Source organism: Mauremys mutica, chromosome 7 (assembly GCF_020497125.1).
Source record: "Mauremys mutica isolate MM-2020 ecotype Southern chromosome 7, ASM2049712v1, whole genome shotgun sequence".
NCBI lineage: Eukaryota > Metazoa > Chordata > Testudines > Geoemydidae > Mauremys > Mauremys mutica.
Genome location: NC_059078.1, coordinates 50,766,914 through 50,783,061, shown reverse-complemented (window position 1 = coordinate 50,783,061; position 16,148 = coordinate 50,766,914). Strand labels below are relative to the sequence as shown.

Below are 16,148 nucleotides of genomic sequence, written 5' to 3'. Positions count from 1 at the left end.
GGGTTGGAAGAGACCTCAGGAGGTCATCTAGTCCACCCCCCTGCTCAAAGTAGGACCAATCCCCAACTATTTTTTTTTCCCCAGATCCCTAAATGGCCCCCTCAAGGATTGAATTCACAATCCTCACAGCCCTTTATCTGCAAGAGGACTTGGATATATCTTCAAATGTCGAAATCCTCTTTGAATCTCGCCAAGTTCTTGGCCCCAGCGACTTCCTGTAGCCGTGAATTCCACAGTCTCAGTACATATCACATGGAGAAGTATTTCCTTTGCTCAGGTTTGAATTTCCCTCCTTGTAATTTCATGGCATCACCCCTGGGCCTTGTGTTCTCAGACAGAGAGAGTGGGTGCCCCCGATCTCCCTTCTCTAGACCAGCCAGTATTTTATAAACTTTTATCCTGTCCCCTCGCCAGCCAGCTCCTTTTGATGGTAACGCTGAGCAGGGCCACCTACCCCACCCCGGTGGTGAAAGGGCAATGTAGACCCAAGGGGCCCATTATCCCATGGCTGCCCCTGGAGTGGGGCAGGGGTACATAAAGATGAAGCCCCAGCTCTACTCCAAGGAAAGGACATCTCCAGCAGACGGGAGCTGGCGGGAAGAGCACTGCGATCACACTTGTGGCAGCAGAGAGATTCCAGGGGGACAGGAAGGCTCCACGGGGAAGATGGCACAAAGCGCCCTGAGAGACAGGGGCATGGGAGAGGGTGAGGGGTGCAGGCTCCGGGTGGTGCTTACCTCAAGCAGCTCCTGGAACTGAAGCAGCAGCATGTCCTCCCAGGCAGCCTTGCACGCTGCCCCATCCTCAGGCGCCAACCCCACAGTTCCCATTGGCTGGGAACCATGGGCAATGGAAACTGCAGAGCTGGCGCTAGGGGCAGGGGCAGCGTGTGGAGCCCCCTGGCTGCCCCATGCCTAGAAGCTGGAGGGGGGACATGCTGCTGCTTCCAGGAGCTGCGCAGAGCCACGTCAGGCAGGGAGCCTGCCTTAGCCCCGCTGCGCAGGCACCCAGACTTTTAACAGCCCAGTCACCAGTGTTGACTGGAGTCTCCAGGGTCTATTTCTGACCAGGTGTTCCAGTCGAAAGCCGGACACCTGGCAACCCTAGAGTGGGTGGAGGCTGAGTGCCCCATTGGCCTGGTGAGTGGGGGGCTGAGTGCCCCACTGAGATGGCGGGGGGAGGAGCTGGTTGCCTGGTTGGAAGGGGCAGCGGGCTCACCCCGCTGCAGTCTATGAGGTCCTCTTTGAATTTCCTTCTTAGCTGCCCTGTTTGTGGCTGCTGTGCTGGGCGAGGTGACTGGCAGCAGGACGGGCAGGCCCAGCACAGGGCCCAGAGCAGGAGTTGCCAGCTGTCTGCCTGTGACACTGCTCGGGGAGAGGGGACCCGTTTGCTCACACTTCCCGGTGACAGATGGCCAGATGACTTGGCGGCTGGCACACACAGAGGCCTACAGGAAGCAGCAAGATGAGGGGGTGAGAGGCATCAGATGAGGGCTCTCCCACATGGCCACAACCCCTCACCCTGCCTGCCATGGTGCTGGGCAGCCAGGCCTGCAGATGTCACACGCCTCTGCCAGCAGGCACCACTCGCTCTTGACACAAGCCACTGGGCTGCAGCATTGCATTGTGGGAGCTGTCATGTCTGCTGGCCCCACCTTGTTATTAAGAGCATAAAGAGTGGCCATAGTGGATCAGACCATGGTCCATGCAGCCCAGTGTCCTGTCTCCACAGTGACCAGTGCCAGAGCTTCAGGAGGTTGAACAGAACAGGGCAATATGGAGAGATCCTCCCCTGTCTTCCCCTCCCAGCTGCTGACAGTCAGAGGTTTAGGGACATCCAGAGCATGGGGCTGGTTCCTGACCCCCTTGGCCATGATGGACCTAGCCTCCAGGAACTTAGTCAGTTCCTTTTTGAACCCAGTTATACTCTGGGCCTTCACAACTTCTGGTGCCATTGTGGCCCAAAGGCCCTTGGTTGGGCAAAGTCTGGCCTGTCGCTCAACTGGAGGCTGAACATCATAGTAAAGTGACCATACGTACTGGTTTTACCAGTACAGTACTGGTTTTTTGGACATTGGTCTGGTTAGTCGTGAGATGTAACCAGTACAGTTTAGGACTACAAAATCAAAAATTATTAATTTATCAAAAGATTGAGTACATCAAATCAATCCTTGATAAACCAGCCTAAATCAAATTTATTAATTTATCCTAGTTTTAGTTTTATTTTACACGACGGTTCTCGTCGTCGGATCTCGGCAATACTCGGCATTCAGCACACGCACTCTCACTATATTGTGGCCGCGGCGACTCTTCGATAATACTCCCGCGCATTACATACAGCCCGACCGTGGGAACTCGATGATGACGTCATCACACAGAGCCCGCCAAAATCGACCAATTCGGTGTTAGCTTCGGACTATAAAAGGCCCTCCGCAGCACAGGACAGGCACCAGTGATCTGGCATCTTCGGACCGTGACACTGGCCCTCAGAGCTCCGCGCTCTCTCGGTTACTCGAGCTTTTCGCTCCGCCGTTTTCACGGCGCACCTCGCTGATTCGCCAGGACCCGATGACTTCGTCCCCTTGGACCAGGATCGACGCCTTCGCCCCTTTGGACCAGGACCGGCGTCTTCGCCCCCCTCGATCCTGCACCAGTGACTTCGCCCCCTCGGACCAAGACCGACATCCGACGAAGTTTGTAATAATTGTTTATTTTTGGACACCCATGGCGCCAAAACGACGAAAATGCGTCTTCAATGACGAGTTAAAATCGAAATATACATTCATCAAAGCAAGTACTAATAATGACAATAGTGAGGTGGAATGTGTAAAATGCAGAAGTGTATTTTCTATTGCAAACAGTGGAAAAACCGACATTGAAAACCACATACAAACAGTCAAACATAAACGGGCCATGTCTGCAGCAATTGCAAGTATGAGTGTGACATCATATTTTAAGAAAAAACAATTTGAAGATGCTGAAAGAAAACTAGCTGCAGCTGAAGGTTTATGGGCGTACCACACAGTAATGCATAATCACTCATTCCGATCAATGGATTGTACCTGCAAACTGATTAAAACATGTTTTGATGCCAGGTTTACATGTTCTAGAACAAAATGCGAGGCAATAGTTACCGATGTGCTGGTGCCTTATGCGAAACAGTTATTGGAAGAGGATTTAGATGCTGCAAATTTTATTTCTATTTATTCGGATGCATCAAACCACAAGGAAGTAAAGTTGATTCCCATAATAAAAAGATATTTTTCATACCAGTATGGAATACACGTCAAAATTTTGGAAGTAAGAGATTTGCCAGGCGAAACATCTGACATAGTTACTGATTATATTTTGGAAGTGTTAAAAAAGTATCGTTTAGATACCAAGGTACTTGGATTTTGTGCTGACAACACCAATACTAACTTTGGAGGAATGCGAAGAAGTGGGAAAAATAACATTTTTACCAAGCTGAAATCAAATTTGGGTGGAAGAGAGCTTGTGGGAATTGGTTGTGCCGCTCATATTTTGAACAATGCTATACAAACTGCAGCCGACTGTGTACCAATTGATGTGCAAACTTTTATCACCAAGATTTATTCATACTTTTATATATATACAGTGCGCGTTAATGAATTGAAAGAATTTTGTGAATTCGTGGACATCGAATATAAGAAAGTCTTGGGATACAGTGCCACACGATGGTTGGCGTTACGACCCGCGATTGAGCGCGTCCTACAAATATATCCTGCCTTAAAATCATATTTTGCCTCAAACGAGAAGAGCCCCACAATTATCACAAATTATTTTGATAATTCAGAGACAGAGTCTTGGCTTTACTTTTTGCATAACGTGTCATCAATGTTCCACAATGCTATTTTGAAAATAGAAGGACAGGAGATTTCTATTATAGAAACTAGCAATATTTACAGTGACTTAAAAACAAAATTAGCTGACAGAAAAGCAAACGTTTTCTTGCCGTTACAGGTGCGGCAAAATTTGAAGCAGCTTGAGGAAGAAGGCATATTAAAACCTGCTATTTTCAAAGAAAAAGTGGCAGAATTTTATGACACATGTATTCAATATCTAGAGGAATGGGAAGGACCTATTAAGCATACCGAAAAATTCAGTTGGGTTTTGTTAAACACTAAACTCACCCATGACAACATTCAAGTTTGCAGTGATTACATTCTTCAGTATTTTTCTGAAATCAAATTAGTAGAAGATGAACTGTTTGATGAAACCTGCTTTTTCCTGCGCTACATTACAGATGAAAAAATTACTCACTGGAGACAAAATTCTGTACCAGTATCGAACAGATGGATTGAAATATTCAAAGCCTTCAGTGAAAATGATGTTTCCTACAAAAATATTGGTAGAATATTGTCTCTGTTTACCAGGAACCAATGCACCTGCCGAACGTCTTTTTTCTTTGATGAACAATATCAGGTCCAGTGATAAAACTCAATTACATGTTGAAACTTTGAAATGTTTGCTAATTACTAAATATAATTTTAACCAAACTTGCATGGAATTTTATAAAAACATCCAGGAAAACGAATTATTATTAAAATCAATCCACTCTTCACAAAAATATAAGAAGCAAAATTAGGAATGTAGATTAAGTACTTTTGTACCATTTTTTATTAAAACCATTTTGTTTTACTGCTACACTTATTTCTTTATTACTTGGATCCCAAAATCCTAAGTATACAATTATGTACTAATCTACCCATATCAAATATTTGTTTTTTTTCCGCAAAATTACTTTCATAATATATAATATAAATAAAAGAAGTACATTTTATTGTATTCTTTCACTTAAAGAAAAAAAAAGATAAGCATACTCCTGTCACGGAGTGTGGGGGAGTCAGGCCCTGCACCCCCGGGCTCCCTGCCGATTCACCAGGACTCTCAGCCAGCCAGTAAAGCAGAAGGTTTATTTAGACGACAGGAACACAGTCCAACACAGGTCTTGCAGGCACAGATAACCGGATTCCCCTGGTTAGGTCCATTTTGGGGGCCTCACAGCCCCCCTCGGGGATCAGAGCCCTCTCTCTCTGCTTCCCTTCTTTTTCCAGCCAACTCCAGTCTGCCTAACCCCCTCCGGCCCCCCCTCTCTCCTCCGCCTCTTTCCCGGGCCAGAAGGTCACCTGACCCCTTTGTCTCCAACAGCTTTAGATGCACCTTTGCAGGGAGGGCCGGGCCATCCGTTGCTAGGAGACAGAGTGTCAGGTATTTGGCAGCATGGCCTTTTGCTGCTAGATACTTAGGATCTGTACCCAGCCCCCAGTAAGACCAGTCCCACTTCGTCACACCTCTCCCCCCTTCGAGACCGAACTGAGCGGGGTCACTCCAGCCAGTGACCTGGGGAAGTTCGAACCCACCTACATTCCCATGGCTGCCCCAGAGTCCCCCCCGTTCTGGGGGAGGAGTTACCCCAGGTCATTCCAGTCCCTGCCCCCCTGTAGGTCGGGCGGACTCGAGGGCACTTGCAGGTTGCAGGGGGGAAGCCTTATGCCGCCCGCGCCCTTTCCCCACCCCAATACCCCTGGGGTGCACGCGGGGCTGGGGCCTTCTCCCCACATTCCAATCTGGGGGGCTGTGATTTGGGCTCTCTGGGTTCAGAGCCCCCTTTTTGACCCTGGCCCCCCTCTGGGCAGGCTTCTCGGGCCGGGGTAAGGGTCTTACAGCGATCTTCCCCCTGTCCCAGGCCTTCCTCCCCCTCTGGCAGAAGTCACAGGAGCGGCAGTGCTGCCGGACATGGGCAAAGACCCCAGGCCAGTAATAGTTCTGTAGCAGCTTCTGCTGGGTACACCAGGCTCCCGGGTGCCCTGAGGGGGGAATGTCATGGGCCCGGCACAGCAGCTGGTGGCGATACTCCTGGGGTACCACCAGCTGCCTCCTGATCCCCCCTGACTCCATCTTCCCTGGGGGAGCCCATTCTCGGTACAGGAACCCCTTCTCCCACAGGAACCTTTTCCGGCCACCTCGTCCCATGGTCTGTCCCCCCTCGAGGCTGGCCAGGTCCCCTATCCTCCGCAAGGAGGGGTCTTCCCGCACCGCGGCCTGGTACTCAGCCGCTGGGGCAGGGGCGGGGATCTGCTCTCTCTCCCCGGCTGGGTCTGAGGCCACAGCCTCTCTGAGCCCTGTCCCTGGGCGTTCCCTCCCCACCGGGTCAGGGTCCGGTGCCTCGGGCAGAGTACCTTCCCCGGTGTCAGGGTGCAGAGCCCTGCGCCGACTCTGACTACGGTTCACGATCAGGGGACCCCGTGTGTTACTGGGCCAGTCCTTGAGATCCCCCCCCCATTAACACCTCCGTGGGCAAATGTGGGTGCACCCCCACGTCCTTGGGGCCCTCCTTGTCCCCCCACTTTAGGTGCACCCTCGCCACAGGCACCCTGAATGGGGTCTCGATCACACCTCTTAGGGTCAGGTAGGTGTTGGGCACCATCCGGTCTAGGCCCACCACCTCGGGCCGGGCCAGCGTCACCTCTGCGCCCGTGTCCCAGTACCCAGTGGCCTCCCTCCCATCTACCTCCAGGGGAACAAGGCACTCGATCTGGAGGGGCAGCCCTGTGCCTACCCTGTAAACCCAAAACTCAGGGTTGGGAGCATCCAGCCCCTCGGAGGGGCCGACCCGGGGCCCCCCTCCCTCCTTCGCAGGTGGTACGCGGCCAGCCCCCCTTTCCTGCAAGCGCTGCCCCTCGTCCGACTGGATCTCTACCAAGTTGACCTGGTGTGGGGTTGGTCTGCTCAGTTTGTCCCGGAGCTTGGGGCACTGGGCCCGTATGTGGCCTTGTTGGCCACACTGATAGCAGCCCATGTCTCGTGGGTCCCCTCGAGTGGGACAGCTGGACCGGACGCCAGATGTTTCCCTTTGGTGGGGACTCTCCCTCGGCCCCTTCTGGGAGGTCCCATGGTGACTCTCTCTCTGCATTGAGGCAGACCTGCTCCTTCGAGACGCCTCCCTGCTATCCCCTGCCTGATGGTCCACAAACTCGTCGGCCAGCCGGCCTGCATGCTGCGGGTTCTCCGGCTTCTGGTCCATCAACCACAGCCTCAGGTCCGATGGGCACTGCTCATACAGGTGCTCCAGTACGAATAGGTCAAGCAGGTCCTCTCTAGTTTGGGCCCCAGCTGTCCACTTGCGGGCGTACCCCTGCGCCCGGTTGACCAGTTGTAGGTATGTGACCTCCCGGGTCTTATGTTGACTCCGGAACCTCTTCCGGTACATCTCCGGGGTCAGCCCAAACTCGCCGAGCAGGGCCTCTTTGAACAGGTTGTAGTCCCCCGCCTCCGCCCCTTTCATTCGGCTGTACACCTCCACGGCGGTGGAGTCCAGTAAGGGGGTGAGGAACTGGATCCTGTCTGCAGGGTCAACCTTGTGCAGCTCGCAGGCATTCTCGAAGGCCGTCAGGAAGGTGTCTATGTCCTCCCCCTCCTTACGCCGGGCCAGGAAGTTCTTATCGAAGCTCTTTGTAGGCTTGGGCCCCCCCTCACTCACCACAGCCGGGGCCTTACTGTTGCTCAGCTGGGCCATGGCCAGCTCATGTCTGCGCTGCTGCTCCTTCTCCCTCTCCTCGTATTCGCGTTGCTTCTGCTTCTCCTCCAGCTCACGCTGGCTCTGTCTCTCCTCAAATTCCCTCTGTTCCTTACGCTCCTCCATCTCCCTCAGTTTTATCTCTCTCTCCAAGTCCAGCCGCCTGCGCTCCACGGAGGCCGAACGTCGCCGGGACGATCCCCGGCTGGGGGGGGAGCTTCGCCAGGCCGATCCCCTGCTGGCCGGGGGGGTCACGGCGCCCTCGGTAGTCGCTGGGCTCCTCCTCCCCCTAGGCCTAGGGGTGGGAGGTCTCGGGGAGCCCTCAGCGGCCGGCTGACCACTCCCAGCGGGGACAGACACTGGTGCCTGCGCTGCATCTGCCCGGCTGCTTCCCTCAGAGACAGGGACCGGTTCATTCCTGCGGTCTCTCTCCTCCAGCCGGGCAATCAGCTGGGCCTTGGTGAGCTTCCCACAGTGCAGCCCCCTCTGCTTGCACTGCTCCACCAGGTCACACTTGCGCTGCGTGGCATACATCTTCCTGCTGGCCGCTCACAGGCCGGGGTGCTCGCTGCTCCCCACGGGTTCCAGGGGGACCCCTAGTGTGCCAGTCCTTGAGGTCACCACCTCTTTGCCAGGGTCGAGCTGCAGACTCCTCCGCCCCTGGAATCGCTAGCTGTGATCCCCCGGGGGACCCTGTTACTGCAAAGTCCTTCTCGCTGGTCACACTCTCCCAGGGGTTAATCACCCCTTCGTTTTACTGCTCCCCAGTCATTTACTGCAGGAAGCACCGTCCACGGGGTGCAGTCGATCCCACCGCTGCCACCAGTTGTCACGGAGTGTAGGGGGGTCAGGCCCTGCACCCCCAGGCGCCCTGCCGATTCACCAGGACTCTCAGCCAGCCAGTAAAGCAGAAGGTTTATTTAGACGACAGGAACACAGTCCAACACAGGTCTTGCAGGCACAGATAACCGGATTCCCCCGGTTAGGTCCATTTTGGGGGCCTCACAGCCCCCCTCGGGGATCAGAGCCCTCTCTCTCTGCTTCCCTTCTTTTTCCAGCCAACTCCAGTCTGCCTACCCCCCTCCGGCCCCCCCTCTCTCCTCCGCCTCTTTCCCGGGCCAGAAGGTCACCTGACCCCTTTGTCTCCAACAGCTTTAGACGCACCTTTGCAGGGAGGGGCCGGGCCATCAGTTGCTAGGAGACAGAGTGTCAGGTATTTGGCAGCATGGCCTTTTGCTGCTAGATACTTAGGATCTGTACCCAGCCCCCAGTAAGACCAGTCCCACTTCGTCACAACTCCGCAATATTTTTCAACTTATATTCTACGACAGCGACTATTGCTCATGCTGGCTGAGCTATTTTAAATGTCCTGGTTTTAAATTTGAAAAAAATGGTCACCTTACATCATAGGCACTGACTCCGTGGGTGCTCCAGGGCTGGAGCACCCATAGAGAAAAAATGGTGGGTGCTGAGCACCCACTGGCAGCCCCCTATCAGCCCCCACTCCCTCTCCCAATGCCTCCTGTTCTCTGGTGGGGCCCTCCGATCAGCACCTCCTCTTCCCTCCCCATGCCTCTCCCCTGCCGCAATCAGCTGTTTCACGGCATGCAGGAGGCTCTAGGGGAGGCGGGGGATGAGCGAGGATGCGGCACGCTTGGGGGAGTGGACGGAATGGGGTGGGAAAAGGCGAGTTGGGGGCAGGAAGAGGCGGGGTGGGGGTGGGCACTTGGGGGAAGGGGTGGAGTGGGGGCGAGGCCTGGGGAAGAGCTTGGGGTCGAGCACTCCCCGGCACATTGGAAAGTTGGCTCCTGTGCTGAACATGAGCATCAAGGGGCAGAGCAGCGTAAAGCGAACCGGGCCCTGAATCCAAGGGAAACGGTATTGAGGGATGAGCAGGGACTTAAAGAACCTCCAGTGTCAAGGCCCCATGGCCAGACACCCCACAGCAGCCTGTCTCTTCCCAGATACAACCTGACAGAGACACCAGAGCCCCTGGTGCCGTTCAGCCCAATCGATGGCTGGCGTTTACAGCTGGTTAATGTGGCACTCGGGCGAAGGACTGTAGCCAGACAGCCACACAGGGTGCTCATAACTCTGTGTCAAAGGTCATTTAGATGAACAATGGCTTTTCCTCCGAAATGAACATTTCCATAGTCTACGACACATTTTTGAAGGGTTTTTAGTTTAAATGTTTTTAATTTTCCCTCAAAATGTTTGGTTTTCCAACAAGATGTTTTTTTAAACTGAAAACAGTTTTCAAATGACCTGAACTTTTTTTTTGGGGGGGGGGCGTTTTTATAACAAAAAAGGAACCATAAAAGAAGATTTTTTTATGACTAGTCCTTAGAAAGACAGTTGGTGTTTTTTATTTTTGTTCCCTCACTCCACATCCCTGCCCAGCTATATAGTCTCATTATATCTCAGAAAGAACAGGAGGCCACTGCCTTATTGAGACACCTGGGGAAGGGCAGTCCAGCACTGTTGCGGGGGAGAGGTCAGGATCTGACTCTGGAGAGGGCGGTGAGCCCATACTCTGATCCCAGCTCTACCCCAAAACTGGCTGCTGGCTCCGTGTGCCTCCTTAAAAATGGAGGCATCCCAAATCAGAGGCCACAACTGACAATGGGGCTTATGTGGCCTCTTTGTGCCTCAGTTTCTCACTCTAAGCCAGAGATAATGATGCATTTTTATCATTTCTCTACCCAGGATCTTCATTTTGGATTGACTTGAAATACACTTAAAAGAAGAGGATTTGATGGGCTGAATATGAAGACTTTTATTCTCTTCCCTGTCTCCAAATTCCCCTGGTTGAATAATGCTGATAATGAAGTGCTGCTACTTTTACTTTAGTTTATTTTGGGATGGACTACTTTTTTTTCCAAGCTGGTGGAAGAACATCAAAGTGGCGCTTTGAAAAATGTCCCGATGTATAAATAACTCTGCGGCGAACCTAATCCATTGTGCTTCTCACTCAGGAGAGCCAGACAGAATCTGCTGCAGGAGACTGTGTTATGAAAAAGAATTATTCATTACCTTCCCTAATTAACTGGGTATTGGCAAAACATCCTTGGAGAATCGGGCTACCCAAAGTACTGTGTTCTCTGGTGCCCTGGCTCGGGAGCCTTTGGAAATCTTGACTTTTGCCAAGCGCACCCCCACTTTTTGAGATAGCAGAATAAAGAATGTAAAATATTTCAGTCCCAACCAACTCCTGCCAGAGACTGATGGAAGCCACATGAAATTTATTGAACACTGACCTACCACTGATTGGGGATAAAATGTGAAGGCTTTGTAGCAAGTTGTTATCAGGGAGTCCACATACACAGGGAATTGATATCTCTGGAAAACACCTGATCTGACTGCAGCTTGGAAGGGTGAAAAAAAAGCCTTTTTCCCCACCAACTTCTCCCCACTCTGCTGATTGCTGTGTGATACAGATGCAGCTAAACGGCTCTTGTCAGCACTGAGCTGCCGAAAAGCGCTCAGCGCAGCCTTTGAAGGAGGTTTATTTGGACAGGTGTAGATGTGCCTGAATAATTTACCTAGGAGTAGGGTGAGTCAATCAGGGATGCTGAGTGAGATTAATTGCAGGGCCTGAGAAGGCTGCAAGGGAGGGGGTTTTGTCTTTAAATTAATGGGTTTCATGCAGCTCAGATCTTCCTGGACTGACAGCCCTAGAGATGGCTGCCCTCTGTGTCTTACCCACTGAGCGAGTGCAGCACAAACAGCTTCCCTCACCAAGCTCCATCCCCGGGCTTCAACCGTGACCCACACATAACACCCATAGGACCCAGAGGGGGTTTGGTCTCCAGGGATCCGAAGGAAAGAGGGTTGAAGTGGTAGCTTTTGCAATGTGGATGCCTGTCCACTAAGAATGTGACTAAGGTCAACAGAGGTCATTTCACTTGGGCCATGGAATGGGCATGAGTTGGGGGCGTGATCTGGGGTAACTAACACATGCAGTCTCTTCCTGTGGCGTATCCAGCCTGATTAGCGGCTCCAAATCCCCATGGTTGAATAATGCTGATATAATAATGCTGGCTGTCTCCTGAGAAGATGCCCATGGACATCATCCAGCCACCCAAACTGATCCCCCTTTGTGCCCCTCACTCGAACAACAGGTCCCACCCAAGCCAACAGAGTAAGGGTTCTTGTGCTGCTCTCTTGGCAGGATCGGGTGCTAATTTAGCAGGCCCAAGAAGTTCAGACAATTGGGATCCACAGCTGAAATATGATCTGATCCCAACCAGATCCTCCAACCTGGCCAGGCTAAATAGCTCTCTGAAGAAGGACGTGAAGGACTAAATGGAGGTAGCAGGTGATCACTCAGCAGTCCCCCCAATGGATCACTGTGAAGAGACTCACAGTGTAATGCCCCATCATGATGAGTACAGGAGGGGTTGGGTTTTGGTTTAGCAAAAGCTTATTGGTTAATTGGTTTTCTAAAGCCAAGTCTGGGATAGTAGGAATCTAGGTTGGGGTGAAGGAGAAGGAACAGGATTCTTGTCAATGTCAATCTCTCAGCAGCTCACAAGGCCCATGTATAGATGCACTGGGAGGGGATGGAATGACACAACCAGCCACCAGCCTTGATGGCAGCTGCCAAGGAAATCTATTCAGTTTTCATCTCCAGCCTGTGCATGTGTCAGTGTGCAGAGATGGGAGCCAGAGCCCAGCTGAATCGAGCCCAGCCCTCTGTTGCTGCTGCTTGTCACATGGAATGACCAGAACTGCTCTGGTTCTGCCCCACCACATTGTGACATGATTGTCTCTTGCTCGTTGGTCTCCCCAGCTCTTCACGGGGGTTGACTGCAGCAATGACGTAAACTGGCAGCACGGCAGAACCCTTGGGGGGAGGGAGGGGGTTGAGTCACCACTGTGCTGGCTTCCCCTGTGGAGCCATGTCCATGGCATGATGTATAGCATCAGTGATCCTGGCTTGTGAGCACTGATGTGAGGCACGAGTGGCATGCAGGGAAATGGCTGATACGAAGACCTGTCTCAGAGTAGCAGTCGTGTTAGTCTGTATCCACAAAAAGAACAGGAGTACTTGTGGCACCTTAGAAACTAACAAATTTATTTGAGGATAAGCTTTTGTGGGCTACAGCCCACTTCATCGGATGCATAGACTGGAACATGCAGCAAGAAGATATTTATACATACAGAGAACATGGAAAGGTGGAAGTAGCCATACCAACTGTAAGAGGCCAATCGATTGAGATGAGCTATCATCAGCAGGAGAAAAAAAAACTTTTGAAGTGATAATTGAGATGACCCATAGAAGGTGCGAGGATACTTAACATGGGGAAATAGATTAAATTAGTGTAATTCCCAGTCTCTGTTCAAACCTAAGTTAATTGTATCTAATTTGCATATTAATTCAAGTTCAGCAGTCTCTCTTTGGAGTCTGTTTTTGAAGTTTTTTTGTTGTAAAATTGCCACCTTCAAGTCTGTCACTGGGTGGTTAGAGAGGTTGAAGTGTTCTCGTGTCTCTAGGAAAGAAAGACCTTTGCAATGCTTTTGCTAGTGGTCTTTACCAATAAGGACTGCCTGCCAGTTCCAGGACAATGCATTATTCACCCACAGCCAAATCTACCTACGGGTCTCAGGTCGGGCACTTCTGAAAGCCAAAGGCCACTTCTGAAAATGTTAGCCCAAATCACTTATGGCCCAGATCTGCCACCATCTCATCCTGAGCCCCGGCTACACTCTAAGTAATGGTGGCCTTCAGTCCTGGCTGAACATGCTGCCCATCTGCAGATGTGTGAGGCTTTGCACATCTGGAAGCTAAGGGCCCCCACGGCCTCCTGTCTATGCCTGACTTGAAGAAGACAGTGCATGAATTGAGGGTAGTGATGCCCTTCCAGTCCAGGCTTTATCCCTGATGAAGGAAAGGTGGGGCTGACATCCCCGATACAGACTGCCCAAGAGATAAGGGAGGATTTGCTGGCCTCTCTGAGACCGTCACCCTTGTCAGACAGAAAATGATTACAGAGAAACCTCATCAGTCTGGATCCCTACTTCCGTTTTCCCCCTGATGAAAGGATGTTCAGCACTTCAACCAATCGCTGACTTTGGAGGAGACTTCCAGGGGGGTGGATTATCCCACACACTAGGGGGTTTCATGCACCTTCCTCTACAGCCTCTGGTTCTGGCCACAGGCAGAGACAGGCCACTGGGTTGGGTGGACCTTGGTTCTGATCCAGCCTGGCATTTTGTTTGACCCAAGGAGATGGACTCAGTATTCAGCGAGTGAAATCAGATGGGACTGGAGCTAATTTTCGGAGTGCACCAATGGGATTATTTTGGACCTTTCTCTCTGAGTCACTTGCCATTCACACGGCTGGGGTGTGTGTGTGACTTCTGTAAGTGTATACAACATTAGTGCTTTATATCCCCCTGCATGAGCTACAGCCGTGCTGAGACATTCAAAATACACCTGGAGCAAGCTTCTTTAAAAAAGGGAAGAAGGAGAATCTAGGGAACTACAGACCAGTCATCCTCACCTTAGTCCATGGAAAAAATCATGGAGCAGGTCCTCAAGGAATCCATTTTGAAGCACTTGGAGGAGATGAAGGTGATCAGGAACAGTCAACATGGATTCATCAAGGGCAAGTCATGCCTGACCAACCTGATTGCCTTCTATGATGAGATAACTGGCTCTGTGACTATGGGGAAAGCAGTAGATGTGATATATCTTGACTTTAGCAAAGCTTTTGAAACAGTCTCCCACAGTATTCTTGCCAGCAAGTTAAAGAAGTATGGGCTGGATGAATGGACTATAAGGCGGATAGAAAGCTGGCTAGATTGTCGGCCTCAACAGGTAGTGATCAACAGCTCGATATTTAGTTGGCCGCCGGTATCAAGTGAAGTGCTCCAAAGGTCGGTCCTGGGGCCGGTTTTGTTCAATATCTTCTTTAATTATCTGGATGATGGGATGGATTGCACCCTCAACAAGTTCTCGGATGACACTAAGCTGGAGGGGAGGGATAGGGTCCAGAGTGACCTAGACATATTGGAGGATTGGGCCAAAAGAAATCTGATGAGGTTCAACAAGGACAAGTGAAGAGTACTGCGCTTAGGATAGAAAAATCTCATGCTCCGCCACCGGCTGGCTAAGTGGCAGTTCTGCAGAAAAGGACCTGGGGATTACAGTGGATGAGAAGCTGGATATGAGTCAGCAGTGTGCCCAGGTTGCCAAGAAGGCAAACGGCATATTGGGCTGCATTAGTAGAAGTATTGTCAGCAGATAGAGGGAAGTGATTATTCCCCTCATTTTGGCCCCTCATTACAGAAAAGATGTGGACAAATTGGAGAGAGTCCAGCGGAGGGCAACGAAAATGATCAGTGGGCTGGAGCACATGACTTATAAGGAGAAGCTGAGGGAACTGGGCTTATTTAGTCTGCAGAAGAGAAGAGTGAGGGGGGATTTGATAGCATCCTTCAACTACCTGAAGGGGGGTTCTAAAGAGGTGTTCTCAGTGGCTGTTCTCAGCGGTGGCAGATGACAGAACAAGGAGCAATGGTCTCAAGGCGCAGGGGTGTGTGTGTCTAGGTTGGATATTTGTAAACACTATTTCACTAGGAGGGTGGTGAAGTACTGGAATGGCTTACCTAGGGAGATGGTGGAATCTCCATACTTAGAGGTTTTTAAGGCCCGATTGTAGACAAATTAGAGGATTGGGCCAAAAGAAATATGATGAGGTTCAACAAGGACAAGTGCAGAGTCCTGCACTTAGGACGGAAGAATCCCATGCACTGCTACAGACTAGGGACCGAATGGCTGGGCAGCAGTTCTGCAGAAAAGGACCTAGGGGTTACGGTGGACGAAAAGCTGAATATGAGTCAACAGTGTGCCCTTGTTGCCAAGAAGGCTAATGGCATTTTGGGTTGTATAAGTAGGGGCATTTCCAGAAGATCGAGGGATGTGATCATTCCCCTCTATTCAGCACTGGTGAGGCCTCATTTGGAGTACTGTGTCCAGTTTTGGGCCCCACACTACAAGAAGGATGTGGATAAATTGGAGAGAGTCCAGCGGAGGGCAAAAAAAATGATTAGGGGGCTGGAGCACATGACTTATGAGGAGAGGCTGAGGGAACTGGGATTGTTTAGCCTGCAGAAGAGAAGAATGAGGGGGGATTTGATAGCTGCTTTCAACTACCTGAAAGGGGGTTCCAAAGAGGATGGATCTAGACTGTTCTCAGTGGTAGAAGATGACAGAACAAGGAGTAATGGTCTCAAGTTGCAGAGGGGGAGGTTTAGGTTGGACATTAGGAAAAACTTTTTCACTAGTAGGGTGGTGAAGAACTGGAATGGGTTACCTAGGGAGGTGGTGGAATCTCCTTCCTTAGAGGTTTTTAAGGTCAGGCTTGACAAAGCCCTGGCTGGGATGATTTAGTTGGGTTTGGTCCTGCTTTGAGCAGGGGGTTGGACTAGGTGACCTCCTGAGGTCCCTTCCAACCCTGAGATTCTATGATTCTATGATTCTAAGGTAAAACCCTGTCTGATTGGGGGAAGTGGCTGCAGCTGGGGCCATGCCCCAAACTGAGCAGCAGGGCCTTATAAGAAGGCCTGGGAAGCCAGAAGGAGCAGTCTTCCTCTGCCTGTAGAGG

At 51.3% G+C, this 16,148-nt stretch overlaps 1 long non-coding RNA gene across 2 annotated transcripts in view; it reads left to right on the top strand.

Moving 5' to 3' along the window:
* The window catches only part of LOC123373711, a 47,416-nt gene extending 34,768 nt beyond the window's left edge, over positions 1-12,648 (top strand). The window contains exon 4 of one of the 2 annotated variants that reach the window (XR_006580836.1): positions 10,243-12,648. This is a non-coding gene — a long non-coding RNA (uncharacterized LOC123373711). Of the gene's footprint in view, positions 1-2,211; positions 2,385-10,242 lie in introns of those variants that run through there. The other variant, XR_006580837.1, reaches the window with a different exon arrangement.
* Positions 12,649-16,148: the final 3,500 nt, after the last annotated feature.